Below are 19,663 nucleotides of genomic sequence, written 5' to 3'. Positions count from 1 at the left end.
CACATGCTTGATGATCAACAAGTTGTAATGCCTAGCCAAGGAGTCCTTGAGCTACGGCCTCTCAAGATCTTAGATGTTAGGGAGAGGCATTTGAGATCCAAAACCTTGAGAGAATACCTTGTCCAATGGAAAGATTATCCCGAAGAAGATGCCACTTGGATGGATGAAAGTACTCTCAACCAACTATACCCCCAGCTCTTCTCAAGATGAGGACATCTCGATTCCTCCAAGGGGGAGAGAATGTAATATTTTTGCATGAAATATTAATAACCCTAGACCGCACATCCCACGCAAGAGGAATTTCGAGTAGCCACTGCACAAGAAAAACCTTGGGCTAAATGCTCCACCCTCGTGCATTAATCAACTCTAGCCCGCATGGTGCACAAGAGCCATGACTTGAAGACCGCAAGCCCACGTGAGAACACCCTTAATGAGAAAAAAGGGGAATAATGGATACATTTGTGCAATTTTTTTAATTAATAACCCCCTCCCCCTTAGCCAATGCATGGCGGGGAGAGGGAGTATGAGTGTGAGAGGAGTTAAGTGGAGGAGGAGCATGGGGAGGGGATCGTGCTGGCCGCCACTTGTGTGGCTACCCTCCCCCCTTAGACCAATAAGAAACCCCCCCCCCCCCCCCAAGCTAGAGGGGAGGGGAGGAAGAAGGAGAGAGAGTAGATATGTGCTACCGCCATCATCGCCAGGACCGCCACATCACGAGCTACTGCTACCAGGCCATGCTACTGCCGCCTCTGTCATCACCATCGCCATCATCATCATAATCATCATCCTTTTCATCTCCTTCGTCGTCATCCTCATCTTTTTCTCAATCATCATCTTCTCTCTCCATGTCTTCTGTCAGGAAGAAAAAGCTTAGAAGCTTCTAAACAAGGCTTCCATGAGCCTTATTCATCCACACCTCTCGGTTTTCCTTAAAACTGTATCTGCAAGGGCCGAGTCCTGTGCGAAGGAGAAGATATTAGACAAAAGTAGTTTCGTAACGCGTAAGACAGCCAAGAGAAAGCTGTTGAACCAGGATTTAATTCGTCAATGGCTCCCAAGAAAATGGCGAGAGGCACACATGCGGGAGCTTCCATCCCAAGTACACATGTGCACAATACCCCAAACCTCAATGCCCAGGTTCTTAAAAATTAATTCCACATGAAAGGATTCATTAGGCATGTTTAATTTTCGTAGGGAAGTTATAAATGCATTCGATTTACAAAGTTGAGTGCATGCCGAATATTGGAATTGCTTGCACTCCCATGGACAAGAGTAGTTGCAATCTTCTTGAACGTATAATGCGCAACTTAGAAGATGATATCGTGCTAAGAAGGATAGAGCTTATGTCGCATGATGCACTTAGGAATTAAATTCATGGTCGTGGTTCATATAGAGGATAATTTTAGATGCCCATTGAATGATGTCCAAATCGTCGCAATGCATGGAAAGGAATTACAAACTTTGCAAATTGCCTGCGAAGATGGTTGCATTTTAGGTCGGGTTAGGTGCTAAAGGAAGGATTAATTTAATGTTAGACTCATGGTATTCGCTCATGCATGGAGTTTATCAAAGTTTGAATGCATCATCATCAAAAGTATTTAAAGCTTTGATTTCGTAGCATCATTATAGCTTAGGGCAAGGAAAAGAAAAGATCTTTGTAAATCTTTTAGCTGCATAGAAGGAAAAGGTTTTTAGTCTTGAAATCACAAATTTGCATGGAATGATACGTCGCATACATCTTGCAGTTCCTTGCATCTTTTAGGCAAAAGTACTTGTTAATTTAGAAGGAAGTATTTGCATCTTTAAAAAGGGATGATCGTCTCTAATCGTGGGTTAGTTAAATCTACTAAGTAATTCACGTATAGTTGAATGGCTTGCATGGGAATCATAAAGGTATGATTAGTTAGTGTATGACGATCACCTCTAAGTGCTAGGTAGGGTTACGTTACGCTAAAATTCTACCTAATATCGCACTTGGTTTGCAAACGTAATATTTCTGATCCCAAGATCCTACCCACATTCACGGAATGATAGGGTTAGCTAAACGCTCATGCAAGATTGATCTAGGGTCCTTACCTTAATGATTGGATGACCAAATGCTGGATTTTTGCAAGGAAATTAGGAACCCTAGGGCCAAAGCATTATCAGCCTAGTAGGGTTAGGGTTGGATTGGGTCAATAGGACTCTCGAACCCTATATCTTGGTCAAAGGTGTTCTTGACCAAGGAATATCGTGTGATGGGAGAAATAATCCCACAAGTTAGATGCAAATCTCGTGCAAAAAGTTGCAACATCGCATGGTTTTATGACCAAATCACAAAATGGTATTGCCACTCCTTAGAACAAGGCTGGCGAGTCCTAAGTACAAATCAAATTGTCTAGAGGATGAGTAGTCATCTTGCTACATCACCTTCCCTTGGGGCTGATTTGCCAAGTTAGGGAAATTATAAATTGCCTAGCAAGAAATTGACCAATCAAGTGAGGACAACGGGGTTGTCCAGGATATATTGACCTTAATATAAGGAAACCTAAGGTATTGACAATTTGGGTTAACAGGGTATAAACCCTAACCCAAGAAAAGAGGGTAAACAAGCAACTCAGCTTATGAAACCCTTGGGATCTTGCCAAGTCGCAATTGATCCCGGATCGAATGCTAGATGTATTCGGAGAAAAGGATTCACACCTTAGCAGTTGGCCGTATAAATGACCACTGGGGTGCTTGTGTTTGTACAGTTAGGAGCACTATTTGTTCTTCTTTGCTCAAGGAACTAATGCTGGAAAATAACTAATGCTTCAGGTTGAAAGCGTGGAGGGAGAAGCAGCATCAGTTACCCCCCGACTGTCTGCCTGACCCTATCCAAGGGGGTTGTTAGCCGCGCCGGGTACATAGACCGAACCCACCGTGAGAGGTCTCTCCATGGGTGCTACTTGGAGCAGGAGGACACTTGGGTGCTAAGGGGGGCTCTGGCCATAAATCCCTTGCCTCCGGGTCCTGCACAAGAGGCCGACGTGACTTAAGATTGGATCTCGAGGCCCGCATACTAGTCAACGGGCTGAAACTTGGAATAGCGATCCCTGAGGATTGCTGGAATTGCCTTCGGGTAGATTATGGAATTGCCTTCGGGCAGATTATGGAATTTCCTTCGGGCTGGATTATATGATGTATTCCAAAGATTTATAAATAAAGATCAAATGTTGAAAATGAACTTGCTTGACATTGTTTTTCTATGTTAGTGCCTGAGTTACATGAAGGAACCAACGATTAATTGGTTAATTAAGGAAGCTGTTTTTGCTTGTCAAACTAAATGTGGTAGGTAATTAGATAACTAAAACAACTTGAGGAAAGTGCGGGATGTGACCATGGGTCCGTCCTACGGAAGGGTGGTCCTGGTTGGTCGGGAACTTTTCTAAATGGAATTGACAGCAAGGTAACAATGACCTAGAATCTAGAAAGCTAAGAGTCTCGATTTATGCTATTTTAGGGGAACAGAATGGGATTATGCCTTACAAGTAGAGAGGTCAAGCTTCGCATCCCTCTCGTTTTCCATTCTCCTTGAAACAAGCGCAGTATAAATCTGCTTCGACCTTGATGTTTCTGCGTAAAGTAGTTCATTTGAGGTTGGACGTTAGTTACCTATGAGGAACTTGACCATTAGGAAAACCCTGATTCAGGTCGGTTCTAAGTGGGAACGGTCGGAATGCTTCCGCTTCGTGGTAGACTCGGGAATACCTAGATTGCAAACCCCATGACATTCCATGGGAGTGCCGGGCAGCGCTTTTTGGACTCGCTTCTCGATGGGCTGCTAAGACATGTCCTACAAGAGGAAAGGGGGACACGTTACACACTCCCTCACATTATCACACTTCCTCTCTCAAGCACAAGCTCAAACAAGCAAGAAAAAGAAGAAGAAGAAGAAGAAGAAGAAGAGAGCTACTTTTGGCCACACACAAGAATGAGCTTCTCATTCACTTTTCAACTTTATATACAAAACCCTAAATCCCTTTTGGACGGTCATCCCCTTATCCCCTTTTTTACATGGTCTAGGCCCTTTTTCCCATTGTCCTCCTATCTTCCTAGCTTCCTTCCTACCACCCATCTACCTTTACAAATTGCACGAGGGTGGGAGCCCATCACTCTTAACATAAATCATGGTGCGCCCTATGCCTTTTTTACAAAAGTATTGACTTGCACTTTTTCTTGTTCTGCCTTTCTCCTTGATTTAGGACTTTTTTGCACTTCTTATGTTTCCAAATTCTTCTTGGTGCGCCTTCGTCTTCTGTTTCACTTTTGCCTTGGCCTTGTCTACTACTTTAGATTTTCCAGTTTTTCCACCTTGGTCGTTTGAGGGTAAACAATGAGATTACTTGCTCTCAAAGGAACTTGGTTGTGGTCCTAGCATCATTTTTGTGAGTTGCTTGAGTTGCCACACCCACTTGGTGAGGTAATATCTGTGGGTGGCAACAATGATGTACTTGTCTTGGGAGTATTATGCTACAGGGCTAGCTGATTGGACCAATGAAGTTGATTTTCCACTTCTCAAATGGTTAGTGTGAAATCATCAGGGTCAACTCCATTTTATCCTTATGAGTAGGGACTTTGGCCTATTGGGCACTCATCACAATGCTTTATGAACTTAGGTGCATCTTGGAATAGCATTGGCCACCATAATTGAGACTAAAGCACCTTATGTGTTGTAGTGTCTCCATCATTGAAGTACCCTCCATCAATCCCCCACATACTTCCTTGAGCGCATCATACATTTTGTGTTTGCAGACACATCTCCTTAAGAGTCCATTCTATTCTAATCAATACAGTTGACTTGCAATCAACTTATAGGGTTGGACCTTCAATATTATTCTTTTTAACCTAGGTTTTTTTATGGGTCATTTTGACAATATGTTCTCAAGGATGTGGACTATGTCATCCACCTCAATATGATGTGAGGTTTTCTTTAAACAAATCTCATTTGCTGGACATTCTAAAAAGATGTGCATCTAGTAAGTCATCACTAATTCCCTATCCCACAGATTCTTTTGTGGATATACAGGACATACGATCTACCATATAATGTTGTTTTCCCTTGCATATGACCATAGAGAAATCAAATTTCAAAAGCAGAAGTAAACATCAAGCAATGCGTCCTATTGTGCAAGGTTTTTTACAAGATAAAGCAATACTAATCCACAAAGAAGGTAAAGGGTGTCACTCCCCTCTACAACCACAAGAACAGCTAAAAGAGCAAAAGAGGATGCTATGCTACTTGAATGAATGGTGGAGATGAGGCACAAATGCAGAGAACATGGGGAGCTCACCCACAAGAAGCTCCAATCTAAGACATTACAAGTTCCATAGGTGGCGATCTCTCAAAGCAAGGAGTGCGACCCTATGAACTGGGGCCATGAGTTTGTAGTGTGGAAGCAATGGGAAAATCGCAGCTGCCCTTTTAAGTTCTCCTTTACCTTCCCTTGTACATTGGATAGGGAACTATCTCCATCCGTGGCAGAGGATGTCATTAAGCTTTCAGAAAGGCTAGGAAGGAGATGGCTAGAGGAATGAATGAGACATCCCATGAAGTGGCAGCAAGAATCTATAGACTATTGGGAAGATAAGGTGATGGAGGTACCGTGAAGGGTGGAGGGATATGAGGCTCAACCTAGGTGGCGCAAAAACATCTGGGACTCTAACTTAGAGGCCTAGATGGATTTCTATAGCACCCTATTGCATGAAAGGCATGATCCTACCTACATGCCCTATCAAAGAGGATTGGAGTTGACTTCAACCCAGGAGGTGCATGGTAGGTATGGCTTCCCTCTGATCTACGACATAAATGCCTCAACCCTTGAAGAAAGCATTATCTTCACTGAAAGGGACCTTCGCCCATTCATAGTAGGTTTTCTCAAAGACTTCTCCTCATGCCTCGCTCTCACATTCATCAGCACCTATAATTATCTCCATCTATTGTGAATATTAGTTTTTTAAAAACCTACTACAGAGGAAGAGTAGTTGCTCCCCCTCTTTTTGATATCAATGTTGGAATAGATAGCTGTGCAAGGCATCTCATGATGAGAGCCATCCTCTTGCCATCATTTTGTACTCTTAGTGTCAGTGTTGGCATAGCAGAGTGCCTTCACCTTTGGTATTCCTTCCTATCTCTATGCATTTCATCGCTCCACTAGAAATTCCCTCTACCCCTACCGTACTCTAGCTCAAGAGTTTCCATCGCCTATCTAAGGATACTATTTCTTGGATCTAATTTGGTAATTCGTTCGATGGAAAAAATTATTGGGTATTCACCCAATAAAAATAAAAAATTGAATCATTCCCCTTGAAGAATTGTCTTTTTTTTTTCAATTTGAAATTGTAGAAAAAAGGATTCAAAACCTATTAGAACACATGAGTGATAGTAAATTCACTAGGTGTAACCACCTATTTTTGTCATTTACACTACTCAATGTAAGAGATAATTTGAAGGGATATCTATGCAAAACAAGGCCTTCCTAAGCAAAGCCCTTAAGCGACTATGCAACTTGGCCCTTACTCATGAACGAGATGCCTTTAGTGTGCTCCCTTTATAATTTAAAAACAAAGGAGAGAAAAAGGAAAAAAAAAAGAAAAGAGAAAAAAAAAGAGAAGGACAAGAAAAGGCAAAAGAAAGAAAAAGAAAAGATAGGAAAAAGAAAAAGGACAAGAAGAGAAAGAAGTCGAAAAAAACGAAACACAACAATGAAATCAGCCCATCTATACTTTACAAGCATCACAAGCACTGCACCTAGGGACCCACCTAGTCCCTTCCCCACATCACAACTTAGGTCACATCAAGGAAAATACATGATTGATAGATATGTCTCCCTAAGCATAGTTCACACTTGACTAAGAAACACTGAGTTCCAAGAGCCTTGCTATGAGCCAAGGCTACTGTGAAGGTAACAGCTTGATGTGGTTACCTAAACTCTCAAGTACTATGTATAATCCTCAATATCATGCCCCAAAAACTAAGGCCTAGAAATGTTATAGAGGCATTTCCTAATGTTGAATGCTTGATGATAAGCTCCAACTATAGCAATCAATTCAATAACTTCATTGTCTTCTTTGAGTAAGACTCTTCAACCTCGGTAAGATTGACTATTATGGAGTTATGTGGGATTCAATTTAGAAGAAATAATTTGGGGCTTTTGATGGCAACAAGTTGAAAAGTCATTACTCTTTTCTGAGCTCTTGGATATAAAGCATTACTTGTTACATGGGTTATGTTGATGACATGTTTGTAATGGCATGCGATCTTCAGTTAGCCACTTAAATTATTATGCTAATTTTTCTATAGCAATTTATTGCTATTGTTGGAAGTGGTGATAAGATGATTCTTATGTTGGGATTGCAAATGCTTAAATTGGCATTGGTTGATTCATCTTGGCAATGATTCCATTCATGCAATGATTACAAGACATTACTCCTTCATTTTAGCCCTTAAAATCAGTGGTCTAGGACTTTGATTACTTTTCATTAATCATGAATTGATGCCTTGGTACCCTACAGAGTGCCCTCAGTTCTATTTGTGAGTATACAAGGTTCAACAAGGTCAAAGTTAGATTTATAGACCTCTTATAGACTCATTCAAACAGGGCAGGTTGTAGACAGTTTCAATCAGTCAGCTTTGGGTTATCATATCTTTTTCTGACCTCTCTGAAATTTATTGTTAAGTGCTTTATTTGAAGAGGAAAGTGTTAGCTTCAATTTGAATAAAAAATTTTGTCAATCGGAGCTTTCAGCCAAAGTTATGGCTGATTTAGTATGTGTAGGATTGCACTTTCGACAAGCAAGGAAACAAAGCATTATGGGTCTAATTAGAGATGTTGGTTCTAATAGGTTCCTTTGGTAGACATTATGGGTACTTTGGCACATACCTTTATGGCTTATGATGACTCTCAAATGGTATTGGAAGTAATAGATGTGAGTTTGGTTGAGTAAGTACTTGTCCATTAGTTGCAACCACATACCTCTTAGTTGGTTTAGCAAGGTGTAATGCAAGCTCTTATCAATCTCTATGATAACAATATCTTACAAGGATGTATATGTAATGTTGAAGCTAAATGCATGTTGTTGGGACTAATAACCACGAAAAAATTGGATCTTCAAGTTGATTTGTGGGCATCCATGAAGTATTTTTGCAGTAATGGTACTACTCTTTCATAGTCTTTTCAAGGCAAGGATGCATTACATTGGTTGATATCATTTGTTAATCAATCGTCTCATCATCATTTTGAATATGGATTGGTATAACTTTATATTCTCTTTTTCGAGATTGATGCTAATTAGTGGGGCTATGATGGTTTATACACCTCCATTGGTTTAGTAGGTGATCATGGGATTCATTAGAAGGACAGTTAGCATGGGAAATCTTGGATGTTGGTATGCTTTCATTGGTCAAACTTCTTGGGAAATTTTCTACCAAGATAGAGAAATATGCTACCTTCATCTTGATTCGTCCTTGTATTTACCATGAGGATATTTGCCATTGTGTAGAGATGGTTATTAAACTTTTGTTGAAACATTCTTCATGAAAAAAGAAAATGCTTCCATTAATTGCTACTTGGTGCAATCACTTCAAGAATAGTGCTCAACCTACTCTACAAGATGTGATTACTTCTTTTGAATATTTTGATCTTGGTCTTATGTCTAAATCTATTGAAGTAAATCATAGACAACAAGTATACCTTGTACAAAGCCAGGATGAAGAGGATTATTCCATAGATCTTGGACAACAAATCAATGGGAATCAACCAAATGTTGTGTTGAATTATTTGTTTCTTCAAGGAAATGATGATGCTAAAGTGGACAATGGTTCTATGATGGGCAAGAGAAAGAACATGAAGAGGCTAATGACCAAGATGACAGTCATGAAGACCAACCATCGGCAATTTGATCCTCTAATAGAAGACAATGTATATGAAGATCATTTGCAATCTTATGGTCCATTTGAGAAAGATTATGAGCATGCTGAAAATGAAGACTTTAACGTTCTTGATCATGCTTATGATGGATTACTTGTAATATCTCCCCCGTGCCTGCCCCATGAGAACCCCCCCTTTTAAAAAAATTTAAATTTAATTCAATTTTTTTTTCTCTCACCCCCTGTCGATAGCATGTCGAGGAGAGAGAGAGAGAGAGGGAGTAGAGTGGTAGAGGGGGGCATGCACCCCCCCAGGTGTAGGGGTGGCAGCCGTTAAACGGCCGTATCTCCCCTCGTGAAGCCCCCCTCCTCCCCACTATATAAGGGGAAGCCTCCCCCCCCGTGGCCTTCAGCAGTGCCGCCAGCACCTTCCCTGCTCCGCTTATGTGCCACACCTCCCCTCTGCTTGACATGCAGCACCACCCCCAGACTGCCAGGACGCTGCCTTCCTCATCACCATCATTGTCGTCTCCATCTCCTTCCTCAACATGACCCCTGTCAAAAAACAAGAAGAAAAAAAAAAGCTTCCAAGAAGCTTCCTGGAAGCTACCACAAAAAGCTTCCTAGGGGGTGTTTCACCCGCGAATCGCGGAAGGGCACAACTCGTTTACGAAGGGAGTTCCCTTTGGGAAGGAAGGACTGCTAGTTTTGCAGAGAATTTCAGCACACCCTCCATCTGCCCGACTTATTCCCAAGTCCCAATTGCGATGGCCCCAAAGCGCCACACAAGAGGAGCACACGCAGGAGTAAGAGGAGCACATGTATGAGTCCCCACCGGAAGCGCAAGAGCCGATAATATCCCTCCTGCGGAAGTTCAGGTTCCATCAAATTCACCCTTCGTTTTCACATGATATGGGTGCATTAAGTATAAATTCGCATAGAGAAAATCTAATTGCATTACTAAAACGCTTCGTTTTGAAAAGATCATAGGAATGTTCAGAAGAGTTTTAAATTGCATGACAAGGTACTTATATTCCTCGCACCATCATGATGAAAGGTTGTTGCATTTTTTAATATATGGTTCATGTGTTAAAAGATGCACTTATGCAATAATGTCCTAGTTGCATCGTGCACATAGGTTAAATATGTATTGCGATGCTCTTGTGCACTGGAAGGCTTGCATTGGGTAACTTACGTTGGCAAGAATGAGTTATGTTGTACATAATGCATTTGTGCAATTAAAAAAATCCCTTGTGACGACTGTAAATAGGTTGATTCATAGAAGAATGTTTAATTAAAGAATAGTTAGTTGCTATGGAGAGGAGTAAAATGGTTATATTTTTGCATAAGCAATTGCATTCTATTTTGCGTGACTTGCATGGGAAAGGAAAAGATTATGTTTTTATTTCAATATCATTATAACTGTACATAGTATAACCTGCATGCATAAGCAACTTACATGCATGAGTAAATGTATGAAAAGGAAAAGGGTTATATTTCATTTAATGAAAAGCATATAAGATGTAATACACATGTAATGATAGTTACATTCAATATGAAAGATAGGGTAAGTTAAGTTCAAATGTTGCTTAGTATTGCGCTTGCAGAGTTAATCCAGTGTTCTTGTACTTAGATCGCTCTATGTTGCAAGTAAGAGAGGGTACCATGTCTTACGACACGAATTCTAGTAATATCGACAAATAAAGGGATGTAATTCCTCAAGATAGGCACTGCAACCTATCTCGTGCAACTAGTCTGCAGGATCAGATGCTATTGCAACTAAATCATAAGATGCTACTACTACATCTTAAGCCAAGGGGGGCAAGATCTAATTACTAGTTAGATTCGTTAAGAGGTTGAGTAGTCGTCCTACTACAACTCTCTCTCTTGTGGACTGATTTGTCAAACTTAGGGAAATTATGAATGGTCAAGAAGCAAATTGACCAACTGAGGATGACGGGATTGTCCAAGATCTATTTGGCTATAGTACAAGGAGACCTAAGGTAAGGATAATTGGGGTCGGTGGGGTACAAATCCTTACCCAAAGAAAAAGGGGAAACAAGCAACCCAACTTGCCAAGCCCTTAGAATATCGCCAAGTTGCGAACAATCTAGGATCGAATGCTGGGAGTATTTCGGAAGAAGGAATCACACCTTAGCAGTTGGTCCTACGAACGACCACAAAAATTTTCTCGTGATTGTACACTTAGGTACATTGTTTGAACTTCTTTTCTCAAGGAACTAATTCAAGGCCAAACACTTAATGTTTCAAGTTAATAGCCTCGAGGCACAGGCAGGTTCAGTTACCTCCGACTGCCTGCCTGGCCCTATCCAAGGGGGTTGTTAGCCGCACTGGGTACATGGACCAAACCCGTCGAAAGTATTATGAGCTCTCTGTACACCTGGTGTCTTGATAGAAGGAATACCAAGCTCATCATCTAAGCTCTCTGAGCCACTTGAGTCTCCATCAAGAACTGCATCAATGCCATCTGACACTTTATTCTTTCCTTTGTCTTTACCTGTAGTGCTACTAGATGCACCTGAAGATGTAGAGGTACTCCTTAGTCAACTCCCACAACTGCAGTTCATGGTATGATCCCCAAAGAATGTTTTACAGGTAAGAAGCCTGATGTCTCACACTTGAAAGTGTTTGGCTGCATTGCATATGTTCATGTGCCAGATGAGTTGCGGAAGAAACTAGATCCAAAGGCTAAAAAGTGTGTCTTTATTGGATACTCTTTAGAGCAGAAAGGGTATTGCTGTTATAACCCTGTCACATCTACGTTTAGAGTGAGTAGGGATGTCATCTTTAATGAAATGAGCAGTTGGTATGCATCTAGTGGTGATGCACTGGATGATGATTATGATCATGACACTCATGTGCAAGCTGAAAAGCAAGAATCACAGACTCTTAGTGGACCAGAGACATCATCTGGTAGTCCTTGGTCTGGTCTTCTTTTTAAAGGGTTGTCGTGCAATGATAGGGGTCAACTCCATCTTATCCTTAAATGCAGGAACTTTAGTCCTTTGGCACTCATCACAATGCTTTACGAACTTAGTAGTGCCATCGGGGAATAGGGTGGGCCACCATACTTGAGATTGTAGCACCTTACGGACTGTCGTATCCCCATTGAAGTGCCCTCCAGCAATCCCACCATGCACTTCGCTCAACACGTCATGCATCTCATGCTCGCACACACATCGCCATAGCAACCCATGCCTAAGCTTGGCCGTCTTTGTAGGTCTCTCAGGTAGACCGTGCTCTAGTACATGGACTATATCATCCACCCAGTACGGCGTCAGATCAACTTTAAACAAATCTTTCTCTTGAGTGAGCTTCTCCTTGTGCATTCTGTGTGTGTTCGGCGCAACATCTTGAGCAAGTCCCCCCACCACGTGATTCTTGACACACAGGATACTGCTACATAGATGCCAATCGACTCGCCTATTTTCAAAATAATCTGAAGAGGCTAAAATGGTTGGAAAACTTGAGGATTATCAAGTTATTCATCTTCCGTGAGGCTTGTGAAAATTCGATCCTACACATCGGATACCGGCAAGTAGAACAGAATCGCTATATCTATGAGGAGGTGGTCAAACTCTTGACAGTAGACATAACTAAAGTAATGAGGCAAAATGAAGGTCATGGCTATCAAAAATGGGGACTTCCTAAACTTCCCATGACTTACATCTTCCTGAGAATCCATTTCCCCAATCCATTCTACTATTCTGTCCTTGTAGCTAAATTCAATAGGAATTATTAACTTGGTGTTGATGTATCTTTTGAAAAGAAAATCATCCCAACCAATCTCTATATATTCTCGAATAATTGTACTTGAGGCTTATACTTCTTTATGGATAAATAAGAATTTTATGTTCATTTGATTTGTTGCACTGTATTGATTAAAAATAAACTGCACATTGAGATAAGTTGTGAAGAGATGTGTAAATGTAATCTTAACATGAAGGTTTTAATTGAAAACCAGATACAACCCCAAAAGCTCAGAGCCAAAATCTTGTTTTCGCACTAACCCAATAGAGGCACAAGAGAAGAAGTTTCTTCTCAAACAAATTAAACCACCAAAATTTGATGGAAAAGGGAAGATTGTTGAAGTTGATACCAAAGTATGGATTGCATCCATGGAGGATTATTTCAGTGCAGCATCAGGAACAACACCTATAAACCAAGCTATGATTGCCAAGCTCAAGCGTACCGGCAAAGCTAGGCTTTGGTGGAAGCAATGGTGTAAAGACCAAACAGTCTCATTGAAAGCACAATAACTTGGGAAAAGCTAAAGGAAGAACTGCAGGGAAGGTACATACCACATGCATACAAAACTTAGAAGATGAACAAGTTCTTCAAATTGAAATAGTTGGGCCTATCTCTGCAGGCATACTACTCGAGATTTGTCTCCTCGTTGAAATATGCCCCGACAATGAGTATTATCCAACAAGTCTCGAAGTTCTGTGATGGGCTAAACCCACTAATGAACACTTGGTTGGAATCAATGTGTCCTTTGGATTTACAAGATTCATTGATAAAAGCGGGACTTATCAGCCAAGAAGTCCAGGCAAAGTCCAGGAATAACAGCATTGGTCTCACAAAGAACAAATTCCAAGGATGTTGAAAGCTCAATTCAAAAGGGCGCAAGGATAGAGTCTATGTCAACAGTGGAAGCCGAGGGCAAATGCAATCAGTGACTTTGTCACCTTTCAAGGAAGTGACCAAAGCTTGCAATGTTTCCGTTGTAATGAATCTAGGCACTTCAAAAGGGAATGTCCCAAACTTAGCAAAAGTTGTCGTCAAGGAAAATTCAGTGGCCAAGCCAGAGCTACCCGTGGCCATGGTCGTGTAGCAATGGAAATGGCAAAAACTTCCAATATCTCCACCAAGGGAATCAGCAAAGAAGAAGACATGTCCATGGAAGCTGAGATTGAGAGGGCATTTGTTCATGCCACTCTCCATAAAATGGGCCCGCACAGCCAATTATTGGTGATCCAAACACCATTGGATGAAGATACCAAAAACCAAGCACAAAAAAACCGAGCAAGGACCCAAACCGAGCGGCAAGACACCAAGCAAGCTGTTTTGACAATGTCATTTAGAACTTGTAGTCATATCTTAAAGTTTTAGATTCTCAAAGAAAGTTCATACACAATCCTAGTAATGGAATTCTCCCTCACAAGAACAACGCATCAACAACTTACAACATATCAACAACTTATTGACATTAGCAAAAGAAACTTATATTGTCTCAATCAAGAAATCACAAACATAATTCAAAATGCGACTAACCAAAAAAGGAATGACAACATATAACCATCTATAAGACACTAGAAGAAGAAATTACAGATGTCCCAAAAGTTACTGACTTATCTATGGCACAAACCTAATTTCTTACTTTACATAATTTCTTGCTTGCAATTTCCGCAATGTATCAAAAAATCCAACCAAATGCCAAACATTGTAGATACATCCCTTCTATATAGCACTAGTAGAAGAAATATTGCAGTGTCCCGAGAGTGCTTGACTAAGCTCTAACTTTGTAATCGCAACTTGGTGCATAAAATTGTGTATTGGAGTTGCAAACCAAACACCCTAATGAACACAAAATATATATGCTCACATGGCACGTACGACTTTTTTTTTAGATCCCTCAAAGCAAACTTTGGACAAGAGCACCTTGGAAACTCGCATACATTAACCGCAAAGGAGATTCCAGATTTCTTTGAATTAATTGTTGAAATCCAAGAAATGTGTGACTCTGCTTGAGTAACAACTGTCTCATGCACTACCTCTCCTTCCATTATAAGTTCTCTATTAATGCAATCTTGGCTTGCCTTGCTTATCTTCTCCTTCCATTTTACAATGTGGGCATCACCTCTGCTTGTTGGGCAAACATTGCATGAAACACTGTGTTTTACACCCTCCAAAATAAAACCTGCATTGATGAGTTTGGTTGTCTCTTCCGTAGACAAACATGTGCCTCTAGCAACCTTCCAAAGAAGTGGAGCTGGCCCACAAGACTTCTGAATCTTCTCATCCACTCTAGTTGAATGAATTACACTCGATGGACAAAAGTAGAACATCTGCCAACTCTCCTTATCCTTATATTGTTGACATCCTTTGAAGCAAGATGTAGGAATACCCTTCAGTGGCCCTTCCTTCTTGTCAAGAACGAAAGCTCCACAGTGTTTGGCTCTCCCTTCCAAAATACCCCAGCATGTAGATTGACATTTGGGTGGTGTTCTTCGGATAGACCATTCTTTCACATCAACCTCACTCTCTTTTGGGGTCCCATGAATGCATGAAGAACCCCCTTTTGGTCTTGGAACATGAATAGTAACATTCTCATATTCAGGCCAATGACTATCTGTATCAAGTATAATTTTTGCATCCATATTTCTTATCTTGCACATCACACTTTTCAGGACTGTCCTCTGAACATCTGGAGCAACAATATCTTGTTCCTCCAACACTGTTGATGCAATGTCCACAAGATTTTTTTTTTCTCGAACCCCTTCATCTCCGAACATAAGTCTTTTCTTAATTTAATTTAAACTCGGCCTAGACCCCTCATGTCTTCTTGTCAAGTAGGCCTTATAATGGGCACTTTGCAAGATTGACATGGCAAGGTCTGCATCTGGAGCAGAGAACAAGCTAACTTGTTGAGTGTATCCCAAAGCTGCTCACAGGGATGCATGCTTAAAAATATGCATTTTTCCCAGTGAAATCCCTGCACCTCCCACCAAAATAACCATGTCTCTAATGAATGTGGCTCTATCTCATGCGCATGTCCCAAAGTCCAAAGTGTAACAAGTTTGTCCTTTGCCAATGCAGCTAACACTTCACTTGGTGCATCTCTCCACCATCGACACAAATCCTTATGCTCTTCTTGAAATTGTGGTTTGATACAAACTCGTGTATGTTCTAGCATACTCTTTTCCCAGTTAAAAGAACATGAGCATTCCTTAAACATCATCACATTCCTGTTACCTTTATTGAAAACAGTACACATTGCAAGCCAATTTGCTTGTGCCTCATCAGCCATGAAACCTACAAACTCTGCACTCTCAAATCCACATTGCTACAACCTTCCATTCATCAAAGTCCAAAATAAAACTTGTGCATTTGTATATTCCACCTTGAACTCACCTACTGCAATTGTAAGCAATTCTTTGACAAAAGGGTGATAAACATGTGCACTCATTGTGGTCTAGCCACTTGTCCTATGCACATGATCAAAGTGAACAAATTGTTTCTCTAATGGTCCAGCTAGCCTCATTTGATTAACCCCGTCGATCCCACTTCTAGGACCCACAGAGGACATCTTAAATACATGAGGCTCCACATTGCTTGCTAGCTGGTTCGGAAATAAAAGGCTATGAAAGAAAGGGCATCACCTATTTGTTTTCTCCTTATGATCTAGTAATGCTTTGAGCCCAAGAACCGATCCCTTCACATTTTGACGGGCAATATCCATGGATCTCTAAATCCTAATCAAATACCAAAAGCCAAAAATTGCAACATGTGAGTTTCAAAAAAATGTAAACAAAGTTTAGACCTAACCTTTTTCTTTGTGCAAGAGGTGTAACTCTTTCCAGAAGTTGCTCGATCCCCAAATCTCCCATATCAGGAAGTGATATTATTGTCATCAAAGAGCATGTTCATAATTATATCTTGAGCTACACCTGTCTCAACCTTTTTACACTTTGCATAAAGGTCATGGGAAGCTCTATCTTGCACCAAAGTATGCACAAAAGTCTCATTTATTTTCGACACCCCAACTGCCACCACTGGATGCCTATGACTACCTTGATGTATGACACATCTTGTTGTAGTAGTTCTATCTGTAGGGTAGCAATAATAAATAGAAGACTCACACATAGCCAAGCATTCCAATAAAGTAGAGCAATGTTGACAAACTAAATTAAGTTTTCCCTTCCATTGAGATTGATTGCTTCCCTTCATCTGCTCATAATATGGGCACTCCACATTACAACATCTTAGATGCCCCCCATAAGAACTATGCCTAACAACACCATCAAAACATTCCTTTGTACATGTGTTATACTCCACCCGCACATGACCATCATATATTTGCTCCATCCCAACCATTCGCTTACCTTGTGGTGCAATAGGGAGCTCAAAAACAATATCCCCATCGTATCGTGATGGAAGTTCATCAACTTTCCTAACTTCAGATGCATTCATTAAAGCATTGAGAAAAGTGTTGTTAACATGCAATAGTCTAATCAGAGACAATATATCAAGAGCTTTATTTCCTATAGGTGTCCCTAAACTAGATAGACAGGGTTCAAGGATTGATGGAGTTCCCAAACAAGAAAAAGAGGGATCTTTTACTGATGAGAATATATACCTACCATCATCTCTACCATGCACAACATCCTTGGAATGTAGAGATAAAGTAGACACAGTGCATTCCCTTGGCATTGTTGTAGTAAGTTTAAATGCATAAACACCATTAGCTAGCTTTATCCTAGGCACTACACTGCATTGATTCTCCATTGATAATTTATTATTACCTAAGGAGAAGTACTCTTGAAGCTCTCTCTCTATCGAAATAACATCTTCTAAATCAAAATGGATGGATAAAATTTTCAAAGAGCCAAAGCAAAGAATATCGATGACATCCATCATTTTGCTTGCGAGATGCAGCTATTGACAAATGTCTAAAAATATATCAAACATGCCAAAATCATTCTCCCTTTTCAAGATATGAGTAGTGATATTTTCCAAATATGATTGCATTTAAAACCGAATATTTGCACCACTAGTTTATGCATTTAATGACTATATTCACCACTAATATACCAATCTCTATACATAGCTCTCACTCTGACTCTATATATATCCTTTTCAAATAGTTGACTAATGAGTACGATGCATTTATTGAATATATTCACCACTAACTAAAAGCATTATTCCACTTGACATGATGCGCTCAAGGAGATCACTATTTGTGATGGTAGTCAATCATAGGGTGGTCACTCGGCCAAATTGTCAGAGAATGAGAATCGGCTTGCAGCACTAAAACTCAAATGATTATATATTCATCGGACGCCATTGGGTTTTCGAAGACGACCCTTTCCACCACTGCCCACAATTAGCATTTCCATCAACGAAGTTTGAGAATTCACAAAAATCTTGATTGAGTGAAAGGAAGCAGAATTCGTGTGACCTCAAAACTTGTGAGGGTGCCTTTCATATCAATTTCTTCTCCAAATTTTGGAATGCCAATAATCTCCTCTCTTTCTAGAACCCTTCAAGTTGGCCAACGCCTTTCCGTGTCTTTGCAAGGCCTCCAAAAGACTGGGCCCTTACCTTCCCTGCAAATCCAATCTTTTATTTTAATGGGATGGCCCCAAGTACGATACTCGGAGCGGAGATGGTGAGACGATCAAGTGCTCCAAATGACAGTCCTCTGGTAGGATACTCGCAACGTTGCAAGTAGGATGTTCACTGCCCTTAATCAAATGATTTTCATTTGAATAGGTAGGTCTTTGTCAAAGCAATGAACCCAAGTTGAACATAGGTAGGATACTCGCTGCCCTTAATCAAATAATTTTTGTTTGAATACTTTTTGTTTGAACATGCAAGTCTTTGTCAAAGCAACGAAACATATAGGTTTTCATTAACATGTCTTCATTAACATAATGTGCGTAAGGAAGGAGAAAAAACATAGGACCTTCTTGCCACCAAGGGTAAGAAAACCCATACACAGGAGCTTCTTGCCACAAAGGGTAACAAAACACAAGAGCTTCTTGCCACCAAGGGTAAGAAAACCCATACATTGGCATATGGGCTTTCTTGCCCTTGGTGGCAAGAAGCCCTTCGCAGACATCACAACATCACAACATCCCTTTTGAGCCCGTATTACACCATTCTTGCTTGTTGCAATCAACAAGAGGGGTACGTGCAAGCTGCTTGAGTGACACGTGGCCTCTACCCTTCTTTGATGTGCGATTGGTTGGGGATGTGAACCCATTTTCCTTATTAGCATTGGCTTAAGATTTGTGTGTTGTACTCCCTTGTGTTCCCTTTCCTTCACCCTTATGAGGGGGACTTCGTAGGCCCGTGCTTGCATGTCAATCTTAGGCTAGTGCCCTTCTTGTTGAGTTGAAGAGACTCCTGCCTAGTCAAGAGACTCCTGTCTATCCTTTTGAGGGCAAGCTTTGACAAAATGACTCAATGCTTTTCATATGTAGCAAGCGTCAGGGAAATAAGAAAATCTAACCTCAGTAGTGATCTTGATCCCATTAGCACCAAAGAGTTCAAGAAATTCACACTTCACACATCACTCCCCTTAGCTCCTTCCCACCAAGGACAAGAAAGCCCATACGCTGGCATATGGGCTTTCTTCCCACCAAGGGCAAGAAAGCCCATACACTGGCGTATGGGCTTTGGTTGCAAGGGGCTAAGGTCTCATGGTCTATGGCCTTAGCTTCTTGCCACCAAGGGCAAGAAATCCCATACGCTGGTGTATGGGATTTCTTGCCCTTGGTGGCAAGAAGCTAAGGCCACAGACACGGGCTTTCTTGCCCTTGGTGCTGGTGTGTCTGTAAGAGGCCAAGCGTGTGTGTGTGTGTATGGTGACACGAGAGAGAGAGAGAGAGAGAGAGAGAGAGAGAGAGAGAGAGAGAGAGAGAGAGAGAGAGAGAGAGAGAGAGAGAGAGAGAGAGAGAGAGAGAGAGAGAGAGAGAGAGAGAGAGAGAGAGAGAGAGAGAGAGAGAGAGAGCAATAAGAGAAGAGTGG

The sequence above is a fragment of the Lygodium microphyllum genome, chromosome 22, assembly GCF_053477565.2.
Source record: "Lygodium microphyllum isolate KBCC chromosome 22, Lygodium_microphyllum_v1.1.10, whole genome shotgun sequence".
NCBI classification, from domain to species: domain Eukaryota; kingdom Viridiplantae; phylum Streptophyta; class Polypodiopsida; order Schizaeales; family Lygodiaceae; genus Lygodium; species Lygodium microphyllum.
The sequence above is the reverse complement of the archived record's forward strand: the minus strand, read 5'-3'. Positions refer to the sequence as shown.